General features: G+C 43.4%; 1 long non-coding RNA gene across 2 annotated transcripts in view; it reads right to left on the reverse strand.

The window, feature by feature from the left end:
• Positions 1–5,053, reverse strand: part of LOC119816155 — a 129,414-nt gene extending 124,361 nt beyond the window's left edge. Inside the window, exon 1 of one of the 2 annotated variants that reach the window (XR_005285689.2) lies at positions 4,981–5,053. This is a non-coding gene — a long non-coding RNA (uncharacterized LOC119816155). The remainder of the gene's footprint in view (positions 1–4,980) is intronic. The other variant, XR_005285688.2, reaches the window with a different exon arrangement.
• Between the last annotated feature and the right edge of the window lie 6,967 nt (positions 5,054–12,020).

A 12,020-nucleotide genomic window follows, 5' to 3' on the forward strand; every position in this document is an offset into this window, starting at 1 on the left:
TCAGAATCAACAATCTCACCAAATTAAAAACGAGAGAAAGCAGAGCAAGCCCCTCTCATCTTTGGCATGGCTCTTTACTTAATACTTTTGTTTGTGTATTCAATGTTCTGAAAAATGTATTTGGGTAATGGCAGGTGAGGCTTATATAAGAGTTAATTTCAACATAATTTAAGAGAAAGCCTCAGCTATTGGAGTGCTACCAAAGACAATTTTAGTAACTCACAGAAAATTTCAAAAAACTAATAAGATGTACATATGGAAGGCAATTGTGAAGTCATTTTTAGAGATATCTGTAGCATTCTGCAACCCAGCCCACGATTTTTTTTACAAGATCACAGGCTCCATCCTAATTCAACACTCTTTTGAGCAAAGGTTAATATTCAGAAAATATTAAGAGTTCAAAAAACTTAATAATAAAATAACATTTTAAAGGGGTATATGACCTGAATAGGTAGTTCTCATGGGAAGATATACAAATGACCAACAATGGGAAATGTTCAATATCATTAGCTGTCAGGGAAATGTCAATGAAAACTATGAGATTTGACTTCAGTTAAAATAGCTTCAATTAAAATAACCATAATTATTATTATTGCTGGTGAGAGTGTAGAGAACGGAGAACTATAAACCCTGTTAGGAATGTGTATTAGTGCAGTCACGGTGGGCAATAACTTGGAGGCTCCTCACAAAACTCACAATCGAAAAGTGATAAGATCCGTCTGTATCACTCCTGGATATCAAGCCAAATGAAGGAAAAGAAGCAGACCAAAGAGCTGCGGACGTTCCCGTGTATGTTACAGAGTTACCATGTGTGCATTATCCATGGTGGCTGAGGTGTGGCATCAATGCCCGCCCATGAATGGATGGATGCAGAAAATGTGGCATGTGTCTGATGGAGGAGAGTTATCTGTCTATGTTACTTTCATTGGTTAATTAATAAAGAAAACTGCCTTGGCCCTTTAAGTGACAGAAAATTAGGTAGGCGGAGTAGACAGAACAGAATGCTGGGTAGCAGGGAGTGGGGAGAGGCTTCAGGCAGTTGCCATATGCAGTCTCCATGCTTCTCCTCTCCGAGATGGACGCAGGTTAAGATCTCTCCTGGTAAGCCACACCTCGTGGTGCTATACAGATTACTAAATATGGGTTAAAGGAAGATGTGAGAATTAGCCAATAAGAGGCTGAAACTATGGGCCAGGCAGTGTTTAAAAGAATACAGTTTCTGTGTAATTATTTTGGGTGTAAAGCTAGCTGGCGGCCGGGTGGCGGGACGCAGCCCCGCCGCTCCATTCTACAGATTGGCGCAGAATGTTGAGCACCAAAGACACTCCACGTGGAGCCTTTCTTCTTGGCAGAACTGGCCTTTGGGCAAAGAAATGCCCATACCTCAACCACTGACAGATACAGAGCATCCATAAATGGATAAAACAGGACTGTCATATCCTGCCAAGACAGGGTAAGATAGTTCTGAAAAGTTTCTTGCCTTTGAAAATGGTATGTCAGTTATGTTAGGCCTTAGCCAAAGTTGGTTGCTTCAACGCTGCAAACGTGACTTTGGGTGATTGTCCAGGTAGCTAGTTGTCTCTGTGATTTGTTGCATGTTTTAGAAGTTGTTTGAATGCACTTCCTAATTACTCAGGTAACATTATTTTCCTTCTCAGATCTTCGATAGGGTTGAAGACTATATAAATGTAGTTACTTTCCTCTCATGACTTGGCCAAGTTATTTATTATACAAGACTTAAGCTAGTTGGAATAGGATATTTGTGCTTATTGTATATAATTTCATAGTAGGTTTTGAACTCTCTTACTTAAACAAAAGGGGGAGGTGTTGTGGGAGCTCCTTCTGCTCCTTCAGCCAATAGCCACTGAGATACCAGCCCATTGGGGCGTGGTCTCTCTTTTTAAAAATGCGGCCACTTCCCTCCGCTCGCTCTCTGGCTTCCGGCTCCGCTTCTGACGACTAGGATCCCTTCCTGATTGCGCAGAGGGCTGTTGTCTGGGACGGTGATCTGTAAGTTTTTTCCCCTTTAAATAAATAACCATTCTATTAATCATAATTCCAAACTGGTGTGGGATTGTTTGTGATTTACGCCATCATGTGTCCACAATGGGAATTTGGAAATAGAGTGCAACCCTGCCATCTGCAGTTGGATGGACAGGTCATGTCAAGGGCAACAAGCAAGCCATACACAGAAAGACAAACACCCTGTGAAGTTGACTGGAATACAGAACAGAAATCACAGGAGTCTGGGGAAGGTCAATAAGGGGAGGGTGGATTAGATTACTGCATGCTGTATGTGTGGGCTCAACTATCACACTGAACTCTGAGAATAGGTACGATAGCACATGAAAATGAAAATTGAATAAACATATAAATATATTCCTCTGCAAGCCAGTTTTTGAAGTTAGAATAAAGACTGCTGTTCTTTGGCCCGTGTTGTCCAATCAATATATAAATCCAATGACTCTAAAGATTACAATAAAATTACAAATTTATTTCTCTCCCTGCACTTGGGGTTGTAAATCAAATTAGCAGTTGGTGATCACTATTACATTATATTTATTTACTAATGTGTGTGCACACCCATATGTGCCACAGCTTGTGTGTAGCAAGGGAGTCTGTTTTCTGCCACCACTGCACAGGTCCCAAGGAAGGAGCCTTGGCACAATTTACCTATTGAGCATCTCAGAGGCAAAATTCACTATGAAACAGTTTAGCACAAGGCTTCCCAAGCCCTTTCATAGACGACAAGCGTTGCAACAGCCATGATAAAAGCATTTGCTATTTCCAAAACACTCCTAGAATTTTCTCTTCAATCAAAATACCACATTCCCGATTTAGGGCAGTTGTCAAGAACAAACTACGCAATGAATGTGCCCAAAAGTGAGACAGTGAGAGCTGAACGGTTTTCACCTGTATTTTCTGCTTCGGGTGATGCAGTGAGAGGCAGTATTTGAAGCAGACACCCACGCAAGATCAGAGGGTCCTGCTGTGTGACACAGGCAAATCCCTGTACATATTCTTCTGCCCTGCTGAGAAAGAGTCTGTGGTGGCAGAAAGACTTTTATAAAGATAGCTCTCATAGTTAAATAGAAATCAAGACAGATACCTAGCTAGTGTTCCTCCTGGCTTGGCGTGGAAAACAAAGGACAGTTGATGTAGGAGTGTTTCTATCTGCTGTTTCTTTGGTTAATTAATAAAGAAACTGGCCTGATAGGTTAGAACATAGGTGGGTGGAGTAGACAGAACAGGATGCTGGGAGTGAGGCAGATACCTCTCCTCTCTGGGACAGTCGCCATGAAGCTAGCCACAAGGTCAGACAAGCTGAATCTTTCCCACTAAGACACCACTTCGTGGTGCTACACAGATTATTAGAAATGGGTTAATCAAGATGTGAGAATTAGACAATAAGAGGCTGGAACTAATGGGCCAGGCAGTGTTTAAAAGAATAGTTTGTGCGTTGTTATTTCAGGTGTAAAGCTAGCCGAGTGGGAGCTGGGCAGGACGAAAAGCAGGCCTGCTCACCCCATCACTACAGACAGCAGCCGTCCATCAGTGCTTTAGGGGCAGATGCTGAGCTCATTGCTAGCCATGGAGAATCAATTCTATGTTTTTTGTTCCTGGACTTTGCCATGGTCATAGAGCAATAACCTCTATGTCAGATTACTTGGCAAACATATGAACACAACCAGCCCCCAGCATGCAACGTGCAATCGTCTTCATCCATGGATTGCTTTCCCCTGCTTTAATGTAAGTGGAAGGGGATAGAGCCAAACTCCCAGGACTTGCTGGAGACCACAGTGCCACTCCACCTACAGGTGCATTGTGAGGACCAAAATGTTGGGGATTTAACTATGAGTATTGACATGATGTAAAAGAAAAAGTTTGAAAAGCAGAAGGTGGGTGAGGGAAAGAAGAACATGAACATGGGAGGGGGAGAGAGGAGTCATATAAGCAGTGCCAATGATCTACAGTGTGTACCCAGGAAACTATGAACCTACAAAATGAGAACTTAACTGGTCTAAAATACCATTCCCGGGGACACACACACAGTCCAATAGTTTCCAAATAACTCAATCCAAGTTCATCATCTGCTCCTTTGTGTAAGTATTACTGTTAGAATATCACACACACACACACACACACACACACACACACACACACACACACACACCAGGCTGCCATTTAAATTCATCTTGGCAACTGAATGTCATACTACTTCCTAAACAGTACTCAATGAAAAGAATTCTTCTGTATTTTAAAATTATTAGAAATAGTTTTATCACAAATATGAATATTCATCAATATGATTAAGAGAGATATCCAGTGTCAACATGGACCCTCACATTGCATGCAACCATGTTTACCCACACACATAAACATATATGCACCCAACACGCACATGCATGCGCAAAAATAGCTAACCAACATATTTACTGCATGTGAAGAGCAATTCTTTCAAAACTTACCAATGAACAGACATAAACAACCTTCAAAATACCAGTCACAATACAGATTTCTCTAGCTAAAGAGCTTGAGTTATTAGTGATTCTCAGAACATACTCAAAGATCTTAATTAAATTATTTTCCTAAAATACTTTGGAAAGGAAGAAAGGTTGACTGTCGTGTTCGTTATCCTCTCCACTACTCTCATAAATTCCTGAGCTAATCAACTTCTCAGGAGGAAAGATTTATTTTGAATCGCAGTTTCCATGGTCACTTGGCCCTGTTGCTGTAGAGTGCACGGCAGCAACATGTGCCAGTGGAGGACTGTTCCCTCATGGGATTACAAGGAGAGTCACAGGAAGTCAATGCTCCCTTCAAGGGAATATTCCAAGTGACTGACTTTCTTCCACTAGGCCTGCCTCCTCAAGACCATACCGCCTACCTAAGAGTGGCAACCCGTAAAGTAAGCTGAACTTTCCCATAACCATCCCCAGCCAGGGAAAAGCCATGTCATAGGCACGCCTACAGACCGACCTGACAGAGGCAATTCCTCAGCTGAGGCTCCCTCGTGCCGGGGTGACTTTAGCTTCTGTCAAATTGACAAAAGACTACCAGCACAAGTGACCTCTTTCAACCTAACACGCAAGCACATTACTGTTAAACTATAACCTTTCCTTTCTGGCTTGCCCCTAAGAATTTATGTTAATATTACTATCACAACATGAAACATGGTCTAACTTTTAAAGTCTACAAAAGTTTCAACCTTTAAAAAATTTCAATGTCTCTTTAAAACATCCAAAATCTCTTAACTGTAGGCTCCTATAAAGTCAGAAATAAATAATATTCTTTTTTTTTTTTTTTTTTTTTTTTTTTTGTTTTTGTTTTTGTTTTTGTTTTTCGAGACAGGGTTTCTCTGTAGCTTTGGAGCCTATCCTGGAGCTAGCTCTTGTAGACCAGGCTGGTCTCGAACTCACAGAGATCCGCCTGCCTCTGCCTCCCGAGTGCTGGGATTAAAGGCGTGCGCCACCGCCGCCCGGCAATAATATTCTTTTTTTTCCAAGAGAGAAGAACCAGGACACAGTTACGCACACATACACACACACACACACACACACACACACACACGTCTACATTTTCAGCAATATTTGTCCAATCCCAGTTAAAAAGCCATCTCCATTCACAACCTAGTTTACCTAACCTAGGTAGATATGTCACAAAGCAAACCCTTCAGACTCCTAAGGCAGCCAGGAGTTAAAAGAGAAAAGATTTACTTTCCATAGCTGTTTCAAAGGTTTCATGGTCACTTGGCCTAACTGTTTCAGGTCTAAGACCAAACATCATGATACAGAGAATGGTACATAAGCAATTGTAGGTGGAAGCTTCATTCCTGCCGGCAACTACCAAATAAAGACTCTGAGGTAATATATTAATTATAAATGACCAACCAATAACTCAGGCTAATTACTAGCTAACTCTTATTTTCAAATTAACTCATATTTTTTATCTCCTCTTTGCCACATGGCTTGGTACCTTTTCTCAGCACGTCATACCCATCTTGCTTCTATATGCATCTACTTGCTGCCTCTCTGACTCCACCTTCTTCTTCCTAGATTTTTTCTAGTTGGCTCTCCTGCCCAGTCTCTCCTGCCCAGCTATAGGCCAGTCAGCTCTTTATCAACCAATGAGAGTAATACATGTTTACAGTATTCAAAGAATTGTTCCACAGCAAGCAATGATGCTCCTAACAGAGCAAGAAAAGGGGAGGTAGGCTGGAAGAGCCCCTTTAAGGGCATATTCCCAATGACTTTATTTCTACTAACCTCCCTTCTTCAAGTACCACTACTTCCCAACATTACTATCACATATGAACCAAGCCTGCAACACATAGCCTTTGGAGAAGAGTTATTAGCAAGTAGAGACTAGGATAAATGTAGTTTCCCCACACCCATTGTGGACTTGAGGCATTGAAAAGACTTGAGAACAGCCAGAAATGATAGTGTCCTGTTTCTTATTCTTGTCTTTAAAAGACTTCTATTGTCTGCATGAGTGTTTGCTTCCATACATGTCTGTGAACCATGTGTATGTCTGGTATCCATGGAGGTAAGAAGAGGGCACTAGGTGCCCTAGAACTGGAGCCAGGTGTGTTGTGAGTCACCAAGTGGGTGCTGGGAACTGAATTCAGGTCCCATGAAAAAGCAGTTAAGTATTCTTACAGTCCCATCTCTCTAGTCCTTTTTTTAAAAAAAAATGCTGTATTTGGGACTGAAGAGATGGCTCAATGGTTAAGAGCTCTGGCTGCTCTTCCAGAGGTCCTGAGTTCAATTACCAGCAACCACAGGATAGCTCACAATCATCTGTAATGAGATCTGGTGCCCTCTTCTGACCTGCAGGTATACATGTAGATCACTCATACATAAAATATAAGCCAAAAAATTTAAATGCTGAATTTTTATTCACTTATTTTGGGTGTGTGGATGTGAATGTGAATGTGCACATGCCATGGTGCACATACATGTGGAGGTCAGAGGGCAACTTGTGGTTTTCTCCTCCTACCATATGGGTCCCAGGGAATCAGACTCAGATCCCCAAGTAGGTACCTTTACCTTATGGACCATCTCTTCAGTCGCTAGCCCTACACTGTCCTCTTTCCTGACTAGGAAGTCTTTGGGGGAAGAAAAGAATAAACAGCCCCTTGAGACAGCCTCGAGGGAGTCAAGAAGGAGATACCATAGGAGAGTCTGAAGCTGAAAGGGATGTGTTAATCACATGCAGAGGACCCTAGAAAGGCCAGAGGCATAGCAGAGGGAGTACGGACCAAGGAAGATGTGAAAATAAGAGAAGAGTACCGATGGGATTGATGGTGTGCGCAAGAACTGCAGCTGAAGCATGGCGCCTCCCGGACGCCCGCATTAGCAGGGGGGCTGAGACTCCTGGCGTGGACAGGTTCCTTTTCTATGATGCCTCCCGGACGCCCGCATTAGCAAGGGGGCTGAGACTCCTGGCGTGGACAGGTTCCTTTTCTATGATGCCTCCCGGACGCCCGCATTAGCAAGGGGGCTGAGACTCCTGGCGTGGACAGGTTCCTTTTCTATGATGCCTCCCGGACGCCCGCATTAGCAAGGGGGCTGAGACTCCTGGCATGGACAGGTTCCTTTTCTGCATGGGTTGGTTCTTGCAGCTGAGATCCAGATCTAGAACCCGGGCAATAGAACGGGCAAGATCCCTGGGGCCACTCACTTGTTTTGATTCGCTCTGCTCCTCGCCCCATGTTTCTCCAGGGTAACACATTTTTTTTTCTGGGGTAACACATTCTTTCCCCATGCATCTAATACCAACCAAGATTCAAATAATAAAATCCATCCTTAGCTGGGCATTAAAAGAGTGGTGGTTCCCTTGTGGACTGAAAATACAATGGCGCTGTGTGGGGCAGCTGTTAGGAGAAAATGAAGACAACCGCATGCCTTACCGTGAGTGAAGTCTAGTGCTTCCCAAATCCACATAACAGCAAATTGTCTAAGAAATTTAAACACTGCCCAGGTCCTGCCTGAAAGCTTCCGAGTAAAAGCAAAAACACAGAACAAGACAGGGAATTTGTATTTCACTACAATCATTGGCTTCCCTTTCCTCCCTTTCTGACATTTGAACAAAGAACAAAAGTTGGGGTATAGTTTACAGGACATCAGCAAATCTTGCTTGGGGCTTTTGAAAAATAGGTTAAGATCTCCACATGCCATCACCTGAGTTCAGTCTCCGGTGCAGAATCTTTACAGAGACTGGGAAGCTAAGGGTGGAGCACCCACGTGACTCTGGAGCACCCAGAGTCTGAGTGGCATCTCAGCTAGTGTTTTCTAAACTCAGAAATCTAAAGAATTCTGGGTCACTCCTTAAACCCTCTTTAAGCCAATCAAAATGCGCTCTTTAGGGAGGGGCCTGGGAATCTAAATTTAACAAGTCCTCCCAGGTGACTTTTATCACTAAGCAAATTAGGAACCGTGGCTTGAAGTCAGCAATGGCCCATGTTTATTGAGCACACACCTGCCCCGCGTGACGCTGAAGGGCTTTCATGTGTATGTCTTCATTTTCTAACTGCCAGCCCGCTGCATTGGCTCCTCTTCAATTCACAGCGGAACCACCCGTCTTCACCCAGTTAAGGTTGGACTTTACTATTTGAATCTCCAGCTAATCTCATTTCCATATCCGAGGTTTCTTGAATGAGATATTAAGATCTCTATCACCTTGAGATTAAGTACTGGCTTACAATTGAATTTTACAAAGGGCTCTACAGACTTCAATGCACAAAAGAGACACCCCGTGCCTCCAGGTACTTCTAAGGAATCAATGGCTCCTTCTGCTCTTTGTCCAGTGCACTTGGCAGCGTAAGAGTCTGCCTCGATTTTGGAGATTTGAGACAGAAGTTGGCTGCAGAACCTGCTATTGAGAGCAAAGATCTTTTGAATTACACCGAGAATCCGAGTCCTGCAGAAACCGAACCAGGAAAAGGAAAACAGAACGATCATCTGTTTGGGCTGGCCCTGCAAGCCCGGGAGCTGGCTAGGCAGAGAATTTCAGCCGCTGAGAAAAAGGTAATGGATATTTCCAGTTTCCTGCCCCGCCCTCCTCCCGGATTCTTATCTGCACATTCATCGGTCTTTGGAGACTCAGAGTTTCCAGTTTACTGAAGGCCCGCACTCAGCTTTCCCTTTCCGATTCCTCTTACTCTTGCCTGGACTTTACAGTTTGCACATCTTACACTTTCACGTCTGTGATTATTCAGTAACGCAAAGCAAACACTTCCAAACTGTGTTTCCCTCGCCTCACCCGGGACAATCAGGACAGATGGTGTTTGAGTCCCCTCTTGTCAACAGCATCCTGACTCCTTCAACACGAGCAGCTTTGTTTCGATCTGTAATTCAGAATCCTCCCCCAGAAACTTAAAACCCCCCTCAAGTACACACCACTGGGTGTTTTTCTACTTAAGCCCAACAAACTCAGGATACCAATACCCTTCTTTTCTTCCTGGCAGATAAAACCAAAAGAGAGATTTATTTTTCAAGACAGGGTTTCTCTCTGTAGACCACACTGGCCTCAAACTCACAGAGATCCACTTGCCTCTGCCTCCTTAGTGCTAGGATTAAAGGCGTGTGTCACCATTGACCGGCAAGAGAGATTTTTAAAGTTCCCTTTTATTTTTTTCCCCTAAAGCTTTTGACCATGAGATGGCTCAACAGGTAAATGTGATGTGGTTGGAATTTGGGGGAGTCCATCAGATTTACAGGTTACTAGGGGCTTTGGGGCCTCTTTTGAGGTTTTTAGTCTCACTAATAAAAGAATTTAAGAGTGAACCAAAGGGAAGCTTGAAGACATTCTAGTAGAGTTTAAATGGAAAACTCCAGGCAAGCTGTAAATCTCAGCAGCTCCCCGGAGGAAGAAGATGGGGAAGACAAAAGGGCACAACCCACTGGAGCTAGACACAGAAGTCAGAGGTACAGGCAGCCACCTGAGGAGGAGGAGAGCTTAAGAAGGAAAGCCAAAAGAGTTAGGGAAAGCATGCTTCTAAAAGAACTAGAAGAAAGGTTATGATTTTCTGTGTAATTCAGAAAAGTGAGCAGAATTACAAGGCTCCACAGCTTCAGCTCTCCAAGTGACTACCCTGAGTATAGAAATTCCAGGGGGAAACATACATTATCTAATTAAAGGGATATTTATCCCTCATAGCCCTTTAGTGTGGCCTAAGGTGAACCCTCCTTCCTGACCGATGGTCTCTTGGCCAGGTGATGGACCGGCCTATTTGAATGAACTCTTTCTTTTATGTTTTGAGGAGCTGTTAGGTCTCCACTGAGACCAGAGAACTAGTTTTCCCTAAGACCCTGCTCAAAGCTGCTCTCAGAGTGATATTTTTCATCTTAGCCTGAGTTCAAGCCCTGGAACTCATGTGGTGGTAGGAAAGAACCACACACATACACACACACACACACACACACACACTCACACGTACACGCACACTCAAAATCAGTCAATCAATATTTTAAAACCCAAATTTATAGGTCATGTATTTGGCAGGATTTGTTGGTAGGTACGACTTCAGTGTCTACATTCTTCCTACCACATTGTAATACTGTGTTCCCAGCATTTTCTTCAGTGACTGATCCATGTGTTCATGTGTGATTCCCACGGGAACACGGAACACAGAAACATGTGGTGCTTCTTCCTCCTGGTGGCACACTGAATGGAACAGTGTTTATTCCTCCACCTAGCATAGCCAACCTCACCAAACCACTCGTGAGCACAACCAATAAAAGGCGCATCAACTAACTTGACGTCCCGTACGCTTACACTGGAAGCACAAACACTATAGTATTTTTCACCGTTTAAATACGGAAACGGAAAGCCACAAGTTTGGCTCACACGCTGGGTGACCTCTAGCATGGAAGATCTCCACTCGGTAGATCATGCCCACTCAAGGATTCCGGAAGGACCTTCTGATCAATGATGAGCCTTGATGATTCAATACCGGGAATATTTCCCCTTTGCTATATCTGTTGGAAGTGTCAGAACACCATTGCTTAAGATCTGGTGGGTCCGTGTGTTCTGTTACCTGTAATATTACCCAGTAGGCTCTTCCACTTAGTTACTTACTGTAAAATAGTGAAGGGGCATTGAACTGTAGATGTTTTCTAGGACTTGGGATAAAAAATATACAAAGAGGGTACATGGGTATGTGTCCTCTAATTTCATAATTGTTACGGAATTGGCTTTCACGTGAGAAAAGAAATGTGTACTTGCTAGATGACGTCTGAAGACTCTGCTCAGTGAGCTACAGGTTCAAACACAGAGTCAACCCGACCCTACCCTTCACCCATTGCCTCAGTCTCAGTTTCACACTCGTTCTCTTAACACTCAGTTTTCTGCAGCTTTTTCTTTACACAATACAGCAATGCTTTTTTCTTTGTTTTTTCATGGAATCCAGAGTACTGAGCACGCGAGACAAAGGGCTCTGCTACTGGGCCACATCTCCAGCCCACAGATAATCCTAAACAGTTAACCAAATCCTCTATTCCTTTACTCTCTGGCTTAAATTACTTAAAACTGCTTTCTTATAATAGTTTTTCTTATAATAGTTCCATACGTTGTACAAAGTCTGATTGGGTCCCTTCCCACATCTCCGGCCCCATCTAATTGCTCACTGCATAAATATTTTTTGAATGAGTCAGCAGCATTTTTCTGTGATTAGAGAGATGGCTCCGTGGTTAAGAGCACAAAGTGTGTTTGAAGAGGATGTGAGCTCAGTTCCTAGCACTCACATAGGGCGGCCTCAGACCCATGGAAGTCCAGGTCCAGGGAAACCCAATGTCCAGTGTCCCCTGCTGACCTCTGCATTTACATGTAGATCACACACACATGCACACATGCACATTCAGGCACACACATATACACATACTGAAAAATAAAACTAAAGCCTGGTGGTGGTGGTGGTGGCACATGCCTTTAATCCTAGCACTTGACAGGCAGATGTCGGAGTTCGAGGCCAGTCTGGTCTACATAGCAAATTCCAGTACAGCCACTGGTACACAGTG

Source organism: Arvicola amphibius, chromosome 6, assembly GCF_903992535.2.
Source record: "Arvicola amphibius chromosome 6, mArvAmp1.2, whole genome shotgun sequence".
In the NCBI taxonomy this organism is placed as follows: domain Eukaryota; kingdom Metazoa; phylum Chordata; class Mammalia; order Rodentia; family Cricetidae; genus Arvicola; species Arvicola amphibius.